The following is a 23,967-nucleotide window of genomic DNA, read 5'->3' as shown; positions in this document are numbered from 1 at the left end:
AGTGTACTTGTAATTTCTCTCTGTCAAATAAATAAATAAAATCTTTAAAAAAAAAAAAAAAAAAAGAAAGCTATTGAAAAATTGTGTGCTATTCTGTCCTATGTCCCTGCCAATGGAAATATCCATTCCTGAAATTTCTCCTTTACATGACATAATCAAGGTAAGGGCTTTCTCTTTTATTTTACAAACAGGGACATATTTCACATTTTTTTTAAAGAAGGTGGAAGGATATTTATTCATTTTTGTTTTCTGGGAAGGAGAAAGATGACATTACCCTCTAATGAGAATGGTGTCCTTAGTTAGCTGGTGTCACATTGGAGAGGAACAAAATGAGACCCCTGAGGGACATGTCTGAGGAGTTAAGGGAAAGGGAGAAGAACAAAAGGGACTAAAAAACATTTTCTCATAGTAGTCTTTAACTTCACCTATCATCTCTCAGATAGACTAAAAAAGGAAAAACAAATGACAATGACAATTTGACTCTAGGATAACAGGTGTGTATCATGAGGGTGTGTGTATCATAAGGGTGTGTGGATAGGCCATGTGTGGGTTAGCTCTGTGTGGGGGTTTCTCACAGCATATATAGGTGTTTTAGTCTGACTGGAGGCATGTGGTAGATCTTCATAAGTGATCAGCTGTATCTTTTGACCAACTATTTCATTGTGCATAAGGCAATCTGATAACAGCTGATATATTATTAGCCAAGATACACATATATACTGAGCTTCTTTTATGCATGGAAATACATTTTTTTTAAGATTTTATTTATTTGTTAGAGAGAGAGAGAGCACGAGCACAGGCAGTCAGAGAGGTAGGCAGAGGCAGAGCGAGAAGCAGGCTCCCTGCCGAGCAAGGAGCCCGATGTGGGACTCGATCCCAGGACACTGGGATCATGACCTGAGCCGAAGGCAGCTGCTTAACCAGCTGAGCCACCCAGGCATCCCTGGAAATACATTTTTTAACAGGAATTCTGTAATACCTTACTAAGAAGGAGTATAGGAAAATTTTAACCTACAGAGAGTGATTTTGGAATTAGTTTATTTAAAATCCCATCTAGCCCAGCCAAAGGGAAGACTTAATGGACCACCAACAGATGCTTAATTAAAATTTCTCATATTGGTAGGGCCAATGATATTTCAAACAAAAAAATGTGCTAGTAAATTATATCTATTAGCTATTATTCTGCTAATGAAGAACAATTTTTGCCATTGTATGATGAATTTGAAGATAGTCACATTTCTACAAACTCAGAATTATAGCCTGATGGGTAATGAAAGTAAAATATTATCTAGTTCCATAAGCCAGAGATTGATGAATCATAATTCATGACCTTTTTTGAAAAACTTGAGAAAAATGAAGTCTTTGAGCTACAGTCAACTTACATCACTAGTTTGTATTAATCAAAGCCCTTTGTGTAAAATAATTTGCAAGTAATTCATATGATTTAGATGAACTCAGAAGTATTTCAAGTCCTGTTTTTAACACATCTGTGCATCCTAAAAGACATCATTAGGGGAACGGCTTAAGAAATTGGTTGGCTAAGTTGAGAGAATACTTTGACTGCTTGGGATACTGATGTCAATTTCACGCAGTTTCAAGTAAACAGCAAAGTTGGCAAGAATCTACTAACTTAAAACATAGAGAGTTAATGTGACTATTTCCCAAGTAATTTTTTAAAACAGATTGCACGGAGCACTGGGTGTTATATGCAAACAATGAATCATGGAACACTACATCAAAAACTAATGATGTACTGTATGGTCACTAACATAACACAATAAAAAAAAAGTTTAGAAAATGCAAGTGAGAAAAAATAAAAAATAAGTCTTCACCATCTCAAAAAAAATAAAAACATAAAAAATAAAATAAAAATTACTTTTATTCAGTTTCTCTAGTGTTACACAACAGTTTTTGTGCCTGCCTTTTTCACATCATTTTGGGGATTAGGTAGACAGGACAGACTTTCATCTGCTCCACTTTTTCCTTCATGACCAGTAAAATTAGCTACAACTGGTTTTCATGAAATTCTTTGCGGTTCTGCTTACTCTAAAAAAAGAGCCATTGGGTGCATGGGTGGCTCAGTTGGTTAAGCATCCGCCCTCAGCTCAGGTCATCATCCCAGGGTCCTGGGATTGAGTCTTATGCTGGGCTGCCTCTCCCCTTGCTTGTGCTAGCTTTCTCTCTCTCTCTTTCAAATAAGTAAAATCTTGGGGGGAAAAAAATGCCCAGAACAGCAGGCTACAGAATTACTTTCTCCTTCCCTTTGTTTTGAAACCAGTCACTACTTTGGGTTAACAGAGATAAAACTGGAGTCATTACCTCTAAGTGTTCACATTAGAATGTACATTTGTCTACCTGTAGACATATGGAAAATAAGATCCATGTGTACACATGCTTGGGCAGGCATGTATGTGTGTATGCTCATGTGTATATGTGTGTGTCCATGCTTGTGCACATATGTGTTGGGGGCGTAGGAGATAGAGGTGGCCAGACACCAGAGGCCTGCAGATGAGGGACTGCTGTGGGAACCAGGCAGGTGATGGATTGCTCTTTTTCTCTTTTAATAATAAGTAACAATAATAATAGTAATAATAATAGTAACCAATTTTTTTTAGTACTTTCTGTGCTCCAGGCATGATGCTCAGATCTCTGCACATAGTAGCTCACAGTAACACAACTCTGAAGTAGGGTTTCCTTATTGAGCAGATTTTATTGATAAGGAAACAAGTTGGATAATTCTTCTAAGACCAGATAACTAGAAAATTATGAGTCAGGATTGGAATTAGTCTGGTTCTAGGACCTACATTCTTATTCCTTAGCCTATGCAGTGGCATGACATAACTTTCAGTTACAGCTACTACAATAGATATTTATTAAGCCATAGGCCTTCTGTAGATAGAAACCACATCTTCTAAAGCTACCTATCCTCCAAGCATCTAGAAGACTGTTCTATATGTATTAGGTATATCATATATGTTTACTGACCCAAACTGTACCAAGCAGGATGGGGAGAGTTATGTCATCAAATAAGGGAGGAGGAATTATTTTCCCTTACTAAATAAAAGTGCTAACATTGAGAATACATTAGACAAGATGGCAAATTGGACTAAAGTGGCATCAAAGGAGATAAGAGAACAATATTGATTCAAGGACATTTAGAAGAGTAGGTGGGATTAAATACGCTTTGATTATAAAGCTTTTAATAATTTCTTTCACCATGGTGGAGATCTCTAAACTAAGGGAAATACCTGGTTATTTTTATCTACATCGTATGCACTGGTTTGAGTGTCAGGAAAGTAAAAGAAGACGCAGAGATAGCTCTCCAGTACCAGAGAAAAGAGAGGAGGTAAAACCCACCCGTAAGCTTTCGTTTTTTCCCTGATTTCTGGCCTTGTAGAAAGGAAAGTCAGATCAGCCAAGATTCAGATGTAGATAAAATAGACACGTAGAAATTATTTTCTCTCATAAATCACCTTGGCATGTTTTCATTTGCCCCCAGCACATACAATTTTCTCCTGACCAGAAAAAATGTACTGAACAATTTTTCTTAGACAAACTTCTGTTTATTATTATCTGACTTACTTCTATCAGTTGGACTTCAGTATACTTAAGAAAAGAAAGACTCAGTTAATGGTATCTTTTTAAATGTTATTCAAGCATGTAGTCTTTATGTACTTTGCACAATCATGGTTTTCTATGTATTAATATCATAATTAAGAAATTCTATGACAGCGTATTTGATTTCTGCACCCTGAACTCCAAGAAATCCTAGGACACTGACTTGTAGTATGTTGAACTTAGAATATTTGCTTCCAAATATACAATTTTAAAGTGATATTTAATTATTTTATAGAAAAGATATATAGTTTGTTAATGTAGTCAGTGAGAATTTAGGAAATATTGATTAACAGAACAACAATTTTCTAGGTGCCTAAAAGGTTTTTCTATGGCACACATAGAAAAGAATAAATGAAACAAGATGGGATTGGGAGGGAGACATACCATAAGTGACTCTTAATCTCACAAAACAAACTGAGGGTTTGGGGGGTAGGGGGGTTGAGAGAATGGGGGTGGGGTTATGGACATTGGGGAGGGTATATGCTTTGGTGAGTGCTGTGAAGTGTGTAAACCTGGCGATTAACAGACCTGTACCCCTGGGGATAAAAATATATGTCTTTAAAAATAAATAAATAAATAAATAAATAAATAAATAAATAAATAAAATTTAAAAAAGAAAATAACTATCTGAAAAAAAAAAAGAAAGAAAGAAAATAACTATCTGTGTTGCATATCAGGGCCAACAATAGTGGCTGCTCCCACCTGGAGGACTCTGCTCCTGGCCTTAAGGACTCTGGTTGGCCCAAAGCCAGACTGGCCATCTTTTGCTCGACTCGTCATACCTCACCACCCCTTTAATCTGTTCACACAGTTTGGGAAGCTGTTTTGTAGAAGATCTTTTTTATGAGTAAAATATTATAATCTTCCTTTAAATACATAATAATCTATATTGAGATACAGATACTTCTATATTTATGATGAAGAAACAGTGATGCAATGAAAAATAACAAATTGTATGAAGGCAGATGAAGATGGGTTGGGGGAGACTTAGCACTGGTGCTTTGGGGGTCTGACCTTGAAGAATAAGAGGAATTAGCAGAGGAAGCAGAAACATTTTCTAGTAAAAGGGAAAAACAGTGTGGTAGGTGCATTGGAAAAAGTAAGTAGCCCATACAAGTAGCTGGAGCAGAGGGTGAGTATATCAATGAATATGGCTTTTACAGTTGGGGCCATGGATCTTTTCACATCCTCTGGCTCTAGGTGAATATATTCTGCCACCGCTCCCCACCCCCGTCATTGGCTTGGCCATTTGTCACGCTCTGGTCAGTAGAATGCAGCCAGAATGATACTGAGTAAGTTCAGCACGAAACTAAGGAGCATTGCAATTGCATATTCTACTTACTTCACTTGCACTCTTTGTCAGCTGACACGAGAAGAATATGCTTCAGGTCACCTGTGTTTTTAAAGGAAAACATGTGGCATGGAAGTGAACCACAACAGAAGCCTCACATCCAGCCTGGCTCAGCTAAGTACACACTATATGTACCTCATCGCCAAACAACAGAGTTGTACAGGTGAAAAAAATCTTGTTGCTTTAATGTCTTCGAGGCTTTTGAGGTTATTCTGAATCACGATTGCACAAGACCTTATAAATCCAGAAGTTTTTTACTAGAAATATAGTTCTTCTGTAACAAAAGTGAAGTATGAAGCACTGGTGTTAAGACTCAAGTGGCGAAAAGTTCTCTAATATGATCTAGGAGAATGGTGGTGACTCATGTTACATGGTGGTAAAACATTTGGTCAAAGAGTTTGTCTGCAATAGCCTAGAAAATTAAAAAGTACCTAAGAAATTTGTGACACAGATAAGGAGGTTTTGCAAGAGAAACATTGATTGCTGAGCTGGTTGTTGCTAATGGCAACAAAAGACACTGCAAAAGAGAGGTGTGTTCAGAAGGCGACCTGTTTTCTAGCAGAACTGAAAGGGATTATAGAGAGCCTAGAAATCTGCGATTGGAAAATAAAATCATTTCCTATCACACTGAAGATTTCTTGGCCATTAAGGCATGTCCTCAGGGGCAAAACCTTATCTGATAACATTTCTTTAGGGATAACTGGATAACACCCACATATTGAGCTCATCCGTCTGTGAACCGAGCTCATATTTTTTGGTCTGCTGTTAGCTGATATTAAGGAACTTTGCTAATAGCGTAGATATGACTGTTGGAGAGATGCATGATAACACTCCTGGATAACACAGAGTCTGGTCTATCTGCTCTGCAGCTCACTCGGGCTCTCTGAACTTGCTTGTACCTCATGCCAAATACCTCACTTTTCTCTTACGATTGATAGCTTTGCACCCACCTCACTCTCTGACTTGGTGAGTGCAACAGAATTCAGCTCATCGTGGGCAGCTCTGGTCACATGGTCATTTGACACCATCATTCCCAGGGCCTGGTAGCTGCAGAGAACATGGCCTTGCTTTGGAAACTCAGGGGTGTCTCTGTTGTGATTCTCACACCGGGGCTTGCCATAACCTCCACACATTGTCTTTTCCCATTATAGCTTTCTCTGTAGATGTATACCATTTTTCCTCCCACACAAATATGAGCAACTTCTGGTTCTTTTTTCTGATACAGAAAATAGTATAGTTCATGGATCAATGGTTATATAGTAAACATGTATAACAAAGAGTGAAGATCATGTTAACCTTCCCTAGAACAGATGACATATCTTGCACAGCAACTACAAATGGGATTCCTGCTAGTTTGAGTTTGGGTAACCTATTATCATCCTCTAGCATTTTCTATTTATTGCAGGGGACAGAGTGATGTGTTAAATGGGAGATAGAAAAGGAATCCTGAATTTTTGGTCTTTTAGGGTGGCATTAATTTCTGCTGTTCTCCATAGATCACTATGAGATATCTTACCCCATAAGCCAAGGAACAAACGTGGGGCTTCTGCCATTTACCAAGAATATCCAGTCTACTTATAGCTGATCCAAAACAAACAAACAAACAACAACAACAACAACAACAACAACAAACCCCACACAACCCAAATAAACAAACAAAAAAACAAAAACACGACCCTGAGTGTGTCTGTGAGCCCACTGCAAGCTAGATCTGGACTAGGACTCCATTTATTGTCTGCCCACATATGGCCCAGACTAATGGGAGGTATCAGTGTCAACTCAGACCTTATATACTAGCTGCTGAAATGTCTGAGTATATCCCTTTCCCCAGCATAAGAGTACCCTAGTAAATGGTTATATAGCTCACTGAGGACAGACTGGAAGAAACCATCTAGACTTGAGATGTAATGGTCCTTTCCTCCTGGGGACCTGGCCTCCCTCCCCTTCGGTCAATAGGTTCTAATCTAAAAATGGCTCATATCAGGAAACAGAACAAGATACTGCACATTTTATTAGGAATGGCTGCACTCAGCCTCCTGATAATCCACCCTTGATTTCTTGTGATTGTATAGGTTGAGTAATATTCTTGTTGGTTACTCATCTATCTTGCACCTCAGGTTGTCATGTTCTACTAATGAACCCCTTAACTTTCTGAAGTTCAGATCCCACTGGTTACTACCCCAACCTTAATACTACTTAAAATAATTATACCCACTTTGCTTCTGATATTTAAATGCTACTATCTGACCTCTATTGTGTGGTGATTCTATCATCCTCTTTGCTCTTAGAGAGCTCTATTCTTGAATAGAAACTTAATGTTATCCCTGGCCTACAGAGGGTAGTCATCCCTGAATTTCTTTAAAAAAAAAAAAGAAAAAATGCTCACCAATGAATGTGTATGGCTTGGACAAATGAAGTATGCTTTGGAGTCTCTCCTGAGGAACACAGATGACTGGTAGGGTTTGGGGCTTTAAGTGACATCTACTTTAGCATGTTTGCTTCTCTGAGCTTTTTGACCCCTTCTCCTACCATTTTCCATGGATGTTCTGGAATTTCTGTTTCACTTAATATGGACTGTCACTTTTCTAAGTTTCTAAGAGACTTTACAGAATCATGCTAGCTTAACCCCTACCAAATATTAAACCTTGATAAAACTTTATATGTAAGGGTTGAATCAGGAAGGAAAGGGGAAAATAGATATTGTTTTAAAATGTTGGTCAGGATAGTTTTGTTTTGTTTTGTTTTTCATTTCATTTTTTCATTTGTTTTTTTTTTCATTTATTTATTTGAGAGAGAGAGAGAGAGCACCCGAGTGGGAGGGTGTGGGGGAAGGGCAGAGGGAGAGGATCTCAAGCAGACTCTGTGCTGAATGCAGGCCCACACACAGAGCTTGATCTTACAACCCTAAGATCATAACCTCACCTGAAATCAAGAATTGGATGCTTAACTGACTGAGCCACCCAGTTGCCCCCAGGAGAAATATATTTTTTTTCCATGTCAGAAGAACCCACAATCTTAACATAAACTAATTATAAATCATATCAAAATTTTGAGAAACAAAATTTTTGAGAAACAATTGTTGAGAAACAATTGAGAAAAATGGTTGAGAAACAATTTGAAAACTTCTTTGATGCATTTGAGAATTTTTTTTACTTAACCTGGGCACATTTCACATCCTTGTGTATCAGTTATTCAAATCTGGGCATTGCTTTTCTGAGCAATCTTCCATTTCACTTTCTTTCCACTCTTAGATCAACAGCACACCTGTCTGGTTGTTCTGTGATGCTGTTACCTCAAAAAACTACTACTCATCTGACATCTTGCACCAGGAAGTGCATTCTGGATATTTTTTCTTTGACAGTGTTTTATTTATTTAACTCTCTAACCTTATCAGTTAATCAGCTTTTCATCTCTCTTACATTACTTACAACATGACTCTCCCTGTGGTTTCTATCTGCCACTTCCTTCATTCTTCCCTTCCTTCTGCATTCAAATTTGACATCATGACATGGTGCCTGGATGGCTCCATCATTTAAGCTTCTCTGTTTGGCTCAAGTCATGATCCCCAGGGTCCTAGGATGGAACCCGATGTTGGGCCCCTTGCTCAGCAGGGAGTCTGTGTCTCCCTCTGCCCCTGGCCCTGCAAACACTCATGTTCTCTCTCTAGCTCTGTCTGAAATAAATAAATAAAAATTTTTTAAAAAATTGACTTCATGGTCCATAATTCAATTCTATACTTACTGGCCTCTTAGATTCCTTTACTGCCTTAACCCATTGCCAAGTTAAATTCACCAATTCCAAATTCTAGATGAACACATACTTCTATTTATTTCCCTATTGTTCTTCTTATTGGATATTTCTGGCACAAATTACACAAAAATATTTATGATCGTCTATAAGATCATATCATCTAGTCTGACTTAGTCTAGGAATTGGTCTAGTAAATTTTACTCACTTCCATTCTACTTTTTGTTTTAACCTCCACAATGACCATTTTTAATTTTTTCCAATAAGTTTCTAAGTCTTTATTATACTATTTTATGTTGTTGTTTTTCTTTGTTTTTATATTTTTGGTATTTCTCTTATTTTCTACTTTTTTTGTTTTTTTGCATTTTCCTATTTGTTTTTTGGTAGAAGTTTAACTTCTATATTGAGTCCAAGACAAACACATTCTCCCTGCATTCAGCAGACACAGGGAGTCTGTTATAATTCTCCCTACCACTATTAAAGAATATTTTGAAAACATAGAAGTTACTTATGAATTACACAGGGAAAATAATAATTGTACAGAAAGAAAACTGGCAGATATACTTTCACCACATGATCAAAACTAACATTTGCACAACTGAACAAACTGACGTCATGTGTCTCAAACCCTGAGGAGGACATATCACTTCAGTAGTATTCCTATCCAAAATGTGTAGCTAAAACTTACAATGAAGAAACATCAGACAAACTCATACTGAGAGATATTTTGCAAAACAACTAACTTACACTCAAAAAACTTTTAAGGTCAAGAAACACTAAAAAGAAAAGGAAAAAAAAAAGAAAAAGAAAAAGAAAAAAGGCTGAGTAACTGTTCCTGATCAAAATAAACTAAGATATGATAATGAAATACAGTGTATGGTGCCGGATTGAATCCTGGATCTAAAATAGAAAAGCTAGGGGTGCTGGGTGTCTCAGTCATTTAAGCATCTGACTTCAGCTGAGGTTATGATCTCAGGGTCCTGGGATCAAGCCCTGTATGGGGTTCCCCACTCAGCAGGGAGTCTGCTTGTCCCTCTCCTTCTCCCTTCCCCCTCCCCTCTTTCTTTCCTCTCTCCCTCCTCCTCCACACCACTTGTGCTCTCTCTCTCAAATGAATAAAGAAAATCTTTAAAAACAAAGAAACAACAAAGGAAAAATTTAGAAAAGCTATATGACATTATTAAGACAATTAACACAATTTGAATATAATCCATGGATTAGATAAGAATATTTAACCAATGTTAAATTCTCAGGCTTCAATAATTGTGTTCTGATTATATAAAAGAATATCCTTGTTTTTAGGAAATACGCACAGAAATATTTAGTTACAAAGGACCACAATATCTCCAAAGTATTCAAGTGGCTCCCAAGCAGAGAGGGAAATATGTATACACAAAGAGAATGAGAGAGAAGGGGGAGGGGAGGAAAAGGGAAGAGATGAGGAAGAAAATGATGCAAAATGTAACTGGTGAATCTGAGTAAAGAGATAAAGAGATTTTGAACAAATATTACATGATATTTTAACTAGAATTTAAATAAGAACTTGATAACAAAAAAAATAGCGTATATGAAAATCCTGTATATTCTTGCAAATTTTCTCTATGTTTGACGTTATACCAAAATAAACATTGCTAAAACAATACTGTGGCTTAAAGGAGCAGATCCAACAAATGAAACTTCATAAAAGCTCTACTTCAACACAATTCATTTCTGGTGGGGAGTGTTCCTCATCGGAATAGGTTGAAAGAGAGGTCAGCAGGCCAACTATTAAGATACTTTATGGATAAGAATCATGAACTTCAATGATATTTTAGATTTTAGTCAAAATGATTTGTGTGTTAAAGTGCTTTACTAAGTGTTTTGCATGCATATATACATCGTATATACATATTTGCCAATGAGAACTTGACTGGACCAGTGTTTGCCAGTCTCTCTGGGCTTATACGAGAGATTCTTATTCTCCTTCACGGTAATGTACAATCTTTTCAATTTTCTTATAAATTAAAAAACAGTTTATTTAAAAGTAGATGATTCTACCTAAGTGTTTATAGGCAATTATTAACCTAATTTAATTATGATATTTGATAGTAATAGTATAAAAACTAATTTCTTCTCATATATATCATTTTATTTAACACAGGTATGCACTTCCTCATTTTAAATTAGTGTTGTGAGAAAATGTATGACATGCTAAGAAACAAATTCAAAAATTTGTTGTATTCGGCTACAAGGAATCATATATGAAAATGTAGGTTGGTGTTTAACTATTATACATGTTAAGGTGTTAAAATTTAAAAAGCTGATATTATGATGTTAGAAATTTTTATACTTAGAATGTTTAAAAAAGTTTTTTTTAAATCAGTAAGCTTAGTTTTAGAATGTTTGAATTTTTTTCAAACTGAGGAAATAAGGAATGGTTGTTATGTTTTATTTGCAGATATTTCTCTGAGTATGATAAAGACCATCTAGATTTAATTTTCCACCTATTATTATTATTCTCCAAAAATTGTTTTTAGAACAACAGTACTATAAAATAAGGTACTAGGTAAAAATTTTGATTAGATGAATGAAATTTACTGATCCAATGACAATAATCTTGAGGGAAATCTATCACATTATTATTTTTTAATGCTCCCCATTACGTTATATTTTAACAGCAGTGCTCTTCAAGCTTCCTGTCTTTATTTAGTGGCCCATTAGAGGCATAAATAAAACAGCATATGACCACAAATAAAGATAATTTTAAATTGTCTAATGATCCAAGCTGTTATGTGGACAAATTCAGCTGAAGGGTGACCTGAAGGAGAAGCCAGTCATGTGCCTTATCATATGATTAACACTAGTCCCCAAACTGCTTGCTTGACATATATTTAGGGCTCAAGTTGTATAACTTAAACAATTGTTTTATTTAATCCCCAGAGTAAAGGCTGGAATGAATACCTTCATGGTCTGTAACCACATCCAGTAGGAAGTTCTGCATAGTGACCCCAGGTGCCTTCCAGCTCTTTCAGTAGCTCCAGTCTGGGAAATCACGGATGCTTTCAGCTGTTTGGCCAAATTGAAGCCCAAGTAATCAAAGAGAAGGGAGAAAAAAGGAGACACATAAAAGTTCTTAGTGAAACCAAAATAGAGAAGCAAGAAGAAAAACAGAAGTAGTTAAGAATAGAACATTAACAGGGACTAGAAATGTGCTGTGTTCATATTACCTTAAAAAAATAATCCAATGAAAATCCAATGAAAGACATTCTTTTCCTTGTGGTTTTTTGTTTGTTTGTTTTTTAATAAAAAAGGTATAACCAGGGGTGCCTGGGTGGCTCAGTGGGTTAAAGCCTCTGCCTTCGGCTCAGATCATGATCCCAGGGTCCTGGGATCAAGACCCACATCAGGCTTTCTGCTCCACAGGGAGCCTACTTCCTCCTCTCTCTCTGCCTGCCTCTCCGTCTACTTGTGATCTGTCAAATAAATAAATAAAATCTTTAAAAAAAAAAAAAAAGAAAAAGGTATAACCATTCTTGTGGAAAATAGCACACAAAAATAGAAATTTCCAAAGGAAAGAAAAAACAAAATAAATGATAATCCCATTCAGAGATAACCACTGTCAAGATTCTGGTTTTGTTTTTTCAGTATTTTATCTAAAAAATACAACAGTGAACCACCCCTCAACCACCCCCCAACACACACCCCACACACCATGGTGGTGAGGCAGATTAGGGTAATGGTTAATAACCTCTAAAGCCAGGATGCCTGCATGGCTCAGTTGGTTAAACATCTGCCTTTAGTTCAGGTCATGATTCCAGGGCCCTGGAATCTAGTCCCATACTGGGCTTTCTGCTCAGCAGAGAGTCTGCTTTTCCTTCAACTCCTTCCCCCTGCTCATGCACTCTCTCTCTCTCTCTCTCTCTCTCTCTCTCTCTCTCACACACACACACACGAATAAAATCCTTAAAAAAAAAATAGTCTCTAAGGCCAGAGTGCATGGGTCTCAGTGCTGACCCTAACACTTACAAGCTGTGTGCCCTTGCACACATTTACTTGACCTCTCAGTACCTTAATTCCACATCTTTTAGGTTAAGATAACATTGACATCATAGAGTTTTATGAGAATCAAACTGATTGATATCCATAAATCTTTTAGAATAATGCCTACCATATAGAAAGTAGAATATAATATTTATAGTTTTGTTATTATCTCTATAGTCTTTTTTTAAGATTTTTAATTTATTTATTTGACAGAGAGACATCACAAGTAGGCAGAGAGGCAGGCAGAGAGAGAGAGGAGGAAGCAGACTCCCCGCCGAGCAGAGAGCCCAACGCGGGACCCGATCCCAGGACCCCAAGATCACGACCGGAGCCAAAGGCAGCGGCCCAACCCACTGAGCCACCCAGGCGCCCCTCTAATTATAGTTTTTTAAAAAATGATATCACACTGTATATACTATAATAGATCTTGTGTTTTTCCAATCTGGTTATGGGCCCTTAAGAGTGTCCAAAAAATAAATATCAATTAATATCAGCTTTCCCCTCATCCTAATTGTGAGCCCACTAAAAAATAAGACAGAGAAGTATAGCACAGAGAGTCCAAAATATCACTTTTAATACTTAAGAAGCTGATATGAGGGAATGTGGCTTACTTCTGTTGGCAAGCAGGCTTCCTTACAGTTGACCACCAGATACATAAACTTCCCCAGGTAAGTCATTGGATTTGATCAGCTGTCTCACATGGGGTAAATGAGGTTACAGAGAGAGGAAAGGCATGCCATGCCAATGGAATTCAATCTGCATAAAAGGAAATAGTAAGAATAAGGAATAATAATGGTTTTTTTTTTCCCTTTTTCTTCTTCCACCATGGAAAGATTTTATGTCTGACTTTAATGTCCTATAAAAACTTGCTTGTAGGGGCACCTGGGTAGCTCAGTGGGTTAAAGCCTCTGCCTTCAGCTCAGGTCATGATCCTGCTTCCCTCTCTCTCTCTCTGCCTGCCTCTCTGTCTACTTGTGATCTCTCTCTGTCAAATAAATAAATAAAATCCTAAAAAAAAAAAAACCTTGCTTGTTGAAGCAGTCTAACTAAGCACTTGTGGTAACTCAGACTATGTAGCTCAGATTTCTTTGGCCATTTTCTCCCCATGTGACTTGAATTAGAAAGCTGGATATGCCTTGCTATGTGAAGATTTGATGGCGACAGCTGTGTTTACATGATGTAAAAGTAATTGACTAATGTATGAGCTAAGAGAAAATCAGTTTATTTGGTGCAAAGCCCCATGTCTTATTGGGTATCACAAAGAGATTGCAATGTCTGTATATGTGAGACTCTGTTAAATCTCCTGAGTCTATTACTAAGAATTTAAAGCATTAATGATTGAAGGTATATTATCTAGTAATACAAATAGCTACCCTTCACTGAATGCTGATTGTGTGCTAACAGCCTGCTATGCATTTATTACATATTATCTTAATTCTACTGCAGCTGATTGTGGTTGAATTGGTTAATTGTTTTTCTGCCTCTTACCTTCTGATCCTCCCTGCATCTCAAGATACTGCCTTCTAAAACTGAAATTTCCCAGGCTCTCTTGCAACTGATTTCAAGTTAGGTTGTGAATGCTAGGTATTGGTTTAAGACTGGAGTTGTTAAAACTGAAACAAATAAGATCAGCCTTGGAAATTCCTGGAGCAGACAATACCAGTTTACTTGTACAAACAAAGCTACTTAACTTATTTTGGCAAGACTAACTGGATTTAGGTCATTTCTTGCTTATGCTTCTGGTAATTGTAAGGAAAACTTAAACTCTTTCCCAAAGTTAATAAGAAATAACCACTGACCAATGAAATAGCCATTGTTTTCTTACTATATATTTTGTTTTGTTTTGTTTACTTACTATATATTTTATAATAATATCCTTCTGAACCTCATTCCATGTTTTGATTTGAGTGCTCCTAGTTTTTCTAACTTTCTTTTTTTGGTGTATGTACAGTAAACTTTTACTAATTACTACTTCAGTGATTCATTGGTTTGACTTCTGTTATTTATGAACTTTTGATGAGATTGTAAAGAGAAGGAAAGCCTGGGCATATCTTTCCTCTGTAGGTGGTGCTTCCGGCCAGGGCTGTGTATCCTTGAGGACTCCTGCTCCTACAGCTCAGGCCTTTTCCCTTTTTGATTCAGCCTTAGGTGTGGGAGTGACTTCCTACGGTATAAATCTCTCGATTGCCCATCATCTCCCCAATTTGACTTCTAAACTCTTCTGACACTTTTATATCTGATTTTCCATATTAAATTCTTTTATTGAATTACCTGTCATGAGTTCTGTTTTCCTGTCTGGACCTTGGCTGATATGAAACATAGAGACTCTCTTCATCACGTGGATAGATTAGAGCAACTTATACAATATCACACAGCTAGTTTAACAACAACCTTTCAAACTGGCTGTGCTTCGATTCAAAGCCCCAATATTTAAACTATTGTGCTGTATTCAAACGGTATTCCAAATGAATATCCAAATAAAAAGTTTTCATTAATTGCCTCTTCTCAGCACTTAGCTCAAATTGCCTGCATAATGGCATTAGCTAGCTATGATTACCATTTAATTGTCTATCTCTCCCAATACCTTATGAGCAAGCACATATGTTTTTCATCTTTGTATCCCTAGCACCAACTACTGTGGTTGGAATGCAGTAGAGTCTTCAAAATATTTGGGGAATGAATGAAATAATAATGATTGCCATTTATGCAGTAACTATTTCATTTCAACAACCCCACAAGGGGCATTATGTAAATTTTATAACTCAATCTTCATTAACAGTCTTGCAAGGTAGGCATAAACACATAGCTATCCCACATCTTAGGCAAGGAAAAATAGGCTCAAAGAGTTTAAACAACTCACAACTAAACTAGAATTCACCAATTGGGGTTCCAGTTCTGAAATTTTTAGTCTATCTAGCTCTCTCCATTAATATGAATTAATAAATACATAAATCAATGGGTTGGGGGAAAATGGAAACATTTTAAAGGATTTTCTGTTATTTGGGGAGCTTTGAAATCATAAAATCTTGGGCGCCTGGATGGCTCAGTGGGTTAAGCCTCTGCCTTCTGCTCAGGTCATGATCCCAGGTTCCTGGGATCAAGCCCCATATAGAGCTCTCTGCTCAGCAGGGAGCCTGCTTCCTCCTCTCTCTCTGTCTGCCTCTCTGCCTACTTGGGATCTCTGTATGTCAAATATATAAAATCTAATTAAATAAATAAATAAATAAAATCTTATCTCTGTGAGGAAAAGGAGCAACTCAGTATCTACATGCCAGAATTAAATGAAAGAATATATTTTTGTATGCAAAAATTAGGTTTATAAAGGCAAAAAAGAAGAAAAGAATTGGGATAATAATCTGAAGAAAGGAAAGAGTTTAAATTGCAAGTGTGGAAGGGGCACCCAAATGATTCCGTTGGTTGAGCCTCCTACTCTTTGTTTTGGCTCAGATCATGATCTCAGGGTTGTGAGATCAAGCTGGGGTGAGGCCCTGAACTCAGTAGTTCAGCAGAGAGTCTGCTTGACATTCTCTCTCTCTGCCCACACCCTTGCCCCTGCCCATGTTTTTGTGCTCTCTCTCCAAAATAAATCAATCTTTTTTAAAAATTGCAAGTGTGGAAAACAATGGCTTTATCTAAGCATTCTCTAGGATGACTTGGCATGGGACATAACACTGATGATATTTATAATCAGTTCCCCAAAAGATTTAGAAGTCAGGTTTCAGGTTTACTTTTCACATCTCAGTCTGTTATCCAGAGTTAGACAGTATGTTATCCAAAGTAACAGGTGGGTGTTCTTATTGCTGGATTGCTGTTGGAGGTTTTTGTGTTTGTGTTTTTATGTCTTCCATTCTTTCCTTGGATGGTGTAATCAATGTATGAGTCTATGACTCATTTAAGTTTCTGCTCTACTTTTGCCTGGAGTTATGCATTCCTGGTCCCTCCTCTGAATGTAAGAAGTAAGAATGTAGGAATAATGTCTATGTTTGATGAAGTTCTGGGATCTAGGCGAGGTTCAGTGGAGCAAGGTCTGGAGCCGATGGCTAAGAAAGAATTCTTAAGATGTCTTTGGTGCAAAAAGGTGGTTTATTAAAGCATGGGGACGGGACCCATGGGCAAGAAGAGGTGCTGCCCCAGGGATGAGAGGAGTGGTCTATTATATACTTGTAAGTTGGGAGCGGGTTAGGGATGGCGTAAGTCTCCAAGGAATTTTGGAAGCAAGGTGTCCAGGACCTTGAGGGGCTAGCTATTGTTTGGGAGAAAGGTTATTTATTACCAGTAATAAAAATCTTCTTGTGAGACCCTTCAGATGTATATCAGTGGGTCATATGCTTGGGAATGACCGTCAACACTATTCTTGGAGGTTTAGAGATAAAGTTTCCTAAAGGAATTGTTAAAGTAGACTTACAGGATCCTAGTTGGGGGTAGGGGGTCAGTCAGGCTAGGATTGTCCTTTGCCCCTTAGCAAAAGATGAGGGCATTTGAGTCCCTAGAGGAGAGCCACTCTGCCTGCTTCAAGGGCTTGACAGTAGGTAAGGAAATTTAATGATTTTCTTCTGCCTCTGTTTCCCACATCATTCTCCCCTGAACAATTTTTACCCTTGAATCTTTAAGGTTGTTGAGGGTGGAAGGTCTCATCTTCTGTAACTTCTTCCTGCTGAATAGGGGCATAGAGTTGTCCCTACCTACTCGGGTCAACATTGATCAGCAAGGAATGTGCAGGGGGAGTTATGAAAGACGGAGGCAGCTGAATCCAGTGCTGACAGTGAAGAAGTGTCTCTGTGCATGGTGAGGATCATCTGTCATCGTGAAGTCATTGCGGCAATGGAGTCTTGGCACCAAATAGAGAAACACTGAACAAGGCAACACATTAAGATTAATAGGGTTATAAGAATGAGAAGTCCAAAAAGGAGATTTTTTTTCTTTTTTTTATTAATTAAATTTATTTATTTTCAGCATAACAGTATTCATTATTTTTGCACCACACCCAGTGCTCCATGCAATCTGTGCCCTCTATAATACCCACCACCTGGTACCCCAACCTCCCACCCCCCCCCCCCCTTCATTCCCCTCAGATTGTTTTTCAGAGTCCATAGTCTCTCATGATTCACCTCCCCTTCCAATTTCCCCCAAATCCCTTCTCCTCTCCAACTCCCCATGTCCTCCATGATATTTGTTATGCTCCACAAGTAAGTGAAACCATATGATAATTGACTCTCTCTGCTTGACTTATTTCACTCAGCATAATCTTTTCCAAAAGGAGATTTTTAATTGTTGGCCATAATCCTCCTTTAAACCAGGAACTTAACAATTCACTGAGAGAGAAGAATCCTGTAGAGCCTCAATCTGGATATTCATCTTTTATTAGTCCTGTGACATTTTTGTGATATTCTGGGATGTACACACAACATTCTGCTTTGATAATTGCACACGTGCCACCCTGTGCTGCTGTCAGGACATCTAAGGCCATCCTATTTTGTAGGACTGCCTTGTACATCCGTGTGACTTCGATATTAAGTAAGGAGATGCTATTTAGTGAATCACTGAGTGCCTTTGCAGTATATTTATTAAAGGCTTCCACGTGACAGATGACATCCTCTAGTCCCACAGATGGAGCAAAAATGGATGTTAAGTGATCATACTATTTAAAAACAGATCGTGCCCATCTTTGCTTTAAATTGGGGAGATTAGCCGGAGTAGTGATGGCTTTAGTAATGTGCCCATGAATCCAGGCAAATCATAAGGTGCAGTGAACTATCCATCCTGGAGGAAGCCAGGGCCACAGGTTAGTTCCACATATCCAGTGGGTTCCGTTTGGAGCTGGCCATCTAATGCCAGGTTGCCTTACCCAATCAGTAGTGAATCAATCAGTAGCCTGGAGTACAATTATTTGGGAACACATTTCTAATGATAGCCATCCTAGATGTCATGTGTTATTTGCCCAAGTATCATATGTATGATTTCTTTGTTCCCAACATAAAAGAAATAAGTCTTTACTGTCAAGCCTTTTGACTGAGCTGTCCAATAGTGGGTTTAAGCCAAAATATGTATCCCAAATTTGATATATGCCATCCTCAGTATAGCAATAAGTAGGGTTTTATAGCTTAAGCCCTAGTTGGTAGGTATTAATTTGTGGGCTTGCAAGGTCAGTTGGGATTTTAATATTTTATGAGTATGAAAAAGTTTGATTATGTCCTGGTAAATTCCATGTTTCACTGATCATGGGCCAGGAAGAAACATCTTGATTAGTGATAGATTTATCCTGATACATACTGTCTCCATCTATTATATCTGAAATATAATCCTGCAGAGAATGCCAATCAGTGCCCTATAAAGGGGAATCCCACCAGGGTAACCTGGACGTACTTGACATAGGCAAAATTCCACATATCCAACAATCTGTTTGATTTTGTAGTTCAGCATAATGCTGTGCCCACTGTAGGAAGGAATTGTCAGTTAATATAGGGGAAAGGAAGATAAAGAGAATATATACAACCTTCATTTTTGTTTGAAGAGAAATTTGAGGTTTTCTATGGGCTCACAGGAGTAAAAAGGCATGTTAATTTGCTTACTGGATTCCTGTGAAGGTACAGGTTTTATTCTAGATATATGTACCAATGAAGAGTGTTCTTCTAGCTTTACCACAGTGGGAGTACATAGTATGACCTAATATGGACCTTTCCATTTTAGATGTAGTTTTCCTATTATATCCGACTTCCAATTCTTTAAATAAACCATGACTCCGGGATTTATGTGGGGTGGGTTTTCGGCTATAGTTAGATCAGGTTTGGGGAGTATATGATTAGTATATTCATTGAGTAGCTTATGAATTAAACCAGCTTCCAGTGAATAATTTAACAAAGCATTATTATCTTCATCTAATAACAGGTCTACAGAAAGAAATGGTTTTCCATATAATAACTCAAAAGGGCTGAGTCCTAGAGGTTGTTTTGGAGCAGTTCTCATCCCGAGAAGTCCTATTGGTAGAAGAGTAACTCAATTTTCCTGGGTTTCTTAACTTAGTAAGATGACATTTTAAAGTATGATTAGTTTTTTCTACCTTTCTGGAGGATTGTGGATGCCAGGCTGAATGCAAGAAATACTTAATTTTTAAGGATTGGGCTATTTGTTGAGTTATTTGAGCAGTAAAAGAAGGACCATTGTCACTTTGAAGAGATCAAGGAAGGCCAAATCTAGGGATAATTTCTCATAACAAAATCTTAATTACTTCTACAGCTCTTTCAGTTTTACAAGGAAAGGCCTCGACCCATCCCGTGAAGGTATCAACAAATACTAATAGATACTTATAACCTTTGCATGGTGGCATTTGTGTGAAATCAAGTTGCCAGTCCTCCCCTGGATAGGATGCACGCCTTTGGACTGGTTTCAAAAGAGGGGGAGGGCGAGCTCCACCTTCCGGGTTTACTTGGGCATAGATAACACAGGATTGGCAAAACTGTTTTATTGTGGTTGTCAAATTTACTCCATCAAATATATTTTTAATTAAATATTTTAAAGTTTCTTTGCCCAAATGAGTAGCCTGGTGCAAGCCCTATATTATCTTTCATTGACTATTTTTAGGCATAAAAATTTTTCCCTCATTGTTAACAAGCCAGTCTTGTGTATTTTTAGTATATCCTCTCTCCTGAGCAATATGAGTTTCTTGGTCTAAATAGATGGGAGTTATGGACTCCATTGGAGTTAAGACTGGTATGAGGCTTAATATCTGTTTACCTTTTGCTGCCTCTTTGGCAGCATGGTCTGCTAAATTGTATCCTTTAGATTCTAAGGTCATATCTTTTGATGTCCTTTGGTGTGAATTACCACTACCTCCTTGGGCAGGTGTACAGCCTCAAGAAGGGTTATGATCTCAGGCCCATATTTGATTGGGGAGTTATGGCTTGACAGCAATACTCTTTCCTTCCAAATAGCTTCATGGGCATGTAGTACCAGGAAGGCATATTTAGATTCAGTATAAATGTTAATTCTTAGATCTTTTGCCAATTGAAGAGCACAAGTAAGTGCTATTATTTCAGCTTTTTGGGCAGAAACATTTATTGGAAGGGGTTTTGCCTCAATCATTTTAATCAAACTGACTATAGCATATCCAGCCCGTTTTTCTCCCTTGTCCATGAAGCTGCTGCCATCAGTGAACCAGTTATCATCTGCATTTTCAATAGGAGAGTCCTTTAAATCCAGCCCACTAGAGTAGGTAAGATCAATAACCTCTTAGCAGCTATGTTCTATAGAGGTATGATGGTCAGATACAGATCAGAGAAGCTGGGTTTAAATTTTGACAGGTTTTAAGTATTATTTCAGGTGCATCTAAAAGCATATCCTGGTATCTAGAAAGGCAGCCTCCCATCATCCTTTGGTGGCCCTTGGTTTCTAGGATACTCTGGACCTGATGCGGGGTCATCACTGTCAGGGACTGTCTCATTGTGAGCTTTGAGGCTTCTTCCACCAGAAGAGCTGTGGCAGCCACTGCTCAAAGACAAGGTGGCCACCCTTGTCTACACTGTCAAGTGACTTTGAAAAATAGCCCACCAGCCTTGTTTCATTCCCTAATTTTTGGGCGAGAACTCCCAAGGCTTGGCTTTGTTTTTCTGCTACATATAGAGTGAAAGCCTTTTCCAAATTTGGCAATGCCAAAGCTGGAGCTGACAGAAGTTTTGCTTTTAATGTTTTGAAAGTCTGTCTGCTGAGCTTTAGTCCAGAGCAAAGGTTCCTCTTAGGGGCCTTTAATTGAGTTATATAATGGTTTGGCTAAGAGTCCAAACCCAGGAATCCACAGGCGGCAAAAACTAGAAAAGTGCAAAGCTGTTTTTTTGTAGTTGGAGGCTCAAGATCTAGTATGGCCCTTTTTCTATCAGTAGATAGATGGGGTGTTAATTCATATCCTAAATAATGTACATTTTGTTGAGATATTTGTGCCTTTTTAGGGGTTACATGATACCCCCTATCTGCCAAAAAATTAAGTAAAGTTATAGAATTTTCATCAGATGTCTCCTTTGTGGGACTACAGATTAAAACGTCATCCACATACTGAATTATGTGGATACATAATGGTATGGATAAGGATACATCTTAAGTAAGTGCTTCCAGTATCAATAAGATATGGTATGATAAGGATACATCATGGAGATCTTTGTTAAGGACAGCTCCAAGTAGATGAGGACTGTTTTTAAATCCTTGTGGTAAGACTGTCCAGGTTAACCGAGCAGCCTGTGGGCTTGAAGGAGAAATCCATTCAAAAGCAAATAGTGTTTGTGTTTCCTCACTTAGTGGGATTTAAAAGAAAAAGGCATCTTTTCAGTCAAGTACTGTAAACCAGTTGGCATCACCAGGGATGTGGGTGAAAATAGTGTATGGATTAAGTACTATGGGATGAATAGGCATTACTGCCTCATTTATATCTCTTAAATCTTGTACCATCTGATATTCCCCATTTGGCTTTTTTATTGGTAAAATTGGGTGTTATAAGGAGATTGACAAGGCTTTAATATACCATGTCTTAGAAGCGGTTATAACCCAGATTTGGCCTCAGGTTTTAGAGGATATTGTTTCTTATGAGGTATATTAGTTGGGTCTTTTAAGGTCACCTTGACGGATTGGGCTATAAGAGCCCATTCTGGAATGTCACAATCCCAGACCTTTGGGTTTACTTTCTTCCAGACATTGGAAGGGATAGTAGAGTATAGTTCTAGCTCTCCAGATGTTAAAGATAACAAGCCATCCCCCTTTACAGTAAGAGCAAATTGGCTACCCAGTTTATACATTAAGTCTCTTCTGAGTAATGCGGTGGGACAAGGTGGAAGGATTAGAAAAACATGAGTAACCAATTGACTCTTATATTTACAAGTTAAAGGCATTGTCTGATGGCATGTTTTAGTTTCCCCTTCTACGCCAACAATTTTAAGGTTAGAAAGCCAAGTAGGACTGGAGTGCTTAATAAGGACAGAGTAAGTGCTTCCAGTATCAATAAGAAAAATTGGTAAACTTACCTCCCGCATCCAGGGTAACCTGGGGCTTAGTCTTCTTGATGACAAAGGGAGTCAGACCAGCCTCAGGGCCCCATCATGCCAGTTCTTCTAGCTTCAACTCTCAGGCAGGGAAGTGAGTTCCTGCCTTCCTCTCTCTCTGGAGATGAGGACAGTCTCTCCTCCAATGTCCTGTTTCTTTACAGACAGGACATGGCCCTGGTGGAGAGTGCTTGTTTGGACATTTTCTGCTCCAGTGTCCAATCTGGCCACACATATAGCACGGGCACTTACCTGTTTTTTTTTTTGTTTTTTTTTTTTTCTGCTGCTGGCCCCTTCTTTTGCCCCTGGTTAGTCTGATGCCACTCTTTGAGCCTGTATCTTACCCTGCAATTTAGTCCTCCAGTCCTTTTCTTGCCTTAAGGCCATATCTCTATTGTTAAAGACTTTGGTAGCTACCTCTCATAGGCACTGGGTGGGAGTTTGAAGACCTAAAGCCATTTTAGTTAGTTTTTAGTGGATGTCAGGTGCTAATTGGCTTATAAAATACATATTTAGTATCATTACTCCCTCAGGTGAGGCTGGTCCAGATTTGTGTATTTATGGATGGCCTCTACCAATCACCCCTGAAATAGGGCTGGATTTTCGTCAGTCCCTTGTGTAACTTCCTAAAGTTTGTCAAAGTTTACAGGTTTAGAAAATCCTTTTTCATTCCTTCTATCAAACAAGTGATCATATGGTCCTGTTTTTCTCTCCCTGGACTATCCTCCTGATAGTTCCAGTGTGGCTCAGTGTTAGGGACAGCAGTAACCCCAACTGGGTAATGATCCCTAACTCTCATTGCTAGCTCATCAGTGAACTCCTGTGCCCCCTCCCAGATTCATCTCTTTTCCTCAGGGATGCAACAACGAGTTAAAATAATATATATATATATATATATATATATATATATATATATATCCTTCCAGGTCAAATCAAACATAATAAATACTTCTTGAAAGCCATCAATAAATTGAGAGGGATTTTCAGAATATCGTCCTAATTGTTGTTTTATCTGAGCCAGGTCTGCCATGGAGAATGGGACATGGACCCTTATTGTGCTTGTTTCTCCATTACAAACTTCCCTAAGAGGATGCATCCCATACTTAGATGGAGCTCCTGGTAAATAGGGAGTCCCTCTCCTGGTATGTCCAGCGTGGCTGGGGGCAGAAGGGTCTTAGGGTTTGTAAGGAGGAGGGATAGCAACAGAGTCAG

The 23,967-nt window shown here is 38.1% G+C and overlaps 2 protein-coding genes across 3 annotated transcripts in view; one reads left to right on the top strand and one right to left on the bottom strand.

Moving 5' to 3' along the window:
* IAPP (islet amyloid polypeptide) overlaps window positions 1-11,694 on the bottom strand; it is a 41,588-nt gene extending 29,894 nt beyond the window's left edge. Inside the window, exon 1 of the mRNA XM_059404778.1 lies at window positions 11,657-11,694. The gene's annotated coding sequence lies outside the window, so the exon portion shown is untranslated. The remainder of the gene's footprint in view (window positions 1-11,656) is intronic.
* The window catches only part of SLCO1A2 (solute carrier organic anion transporter family member 1A2), a 117,333-nt gene that overhangs the window by 44,004 nt on the left and 49,362 nt on the right, over window positions 1-23,967 (top strand). The gene's annotated exons all lie outside the window — the stretch shown is intronic.

The sequence above is a fragment of the Mustela nigripes genome, chromosome 6 (assembly GCF_022355385.1).
Source record: "Mustela nigripes isolate SB6536 chromosome 6, MUSNIG.SB6536, whole genome shotgun sequence".
In the NCBI taxonomy this organism is placed as follows: Eukaryota; Metazoa; Chordata; class Mammalia; order Carnivora; family Mustelidae; genus Mustela; species Mustela nigripes.
Note: the sequence above shows the minus strand (reverse complement) of the source record. Positions and strands in the feature narration are given on the sequence as shown.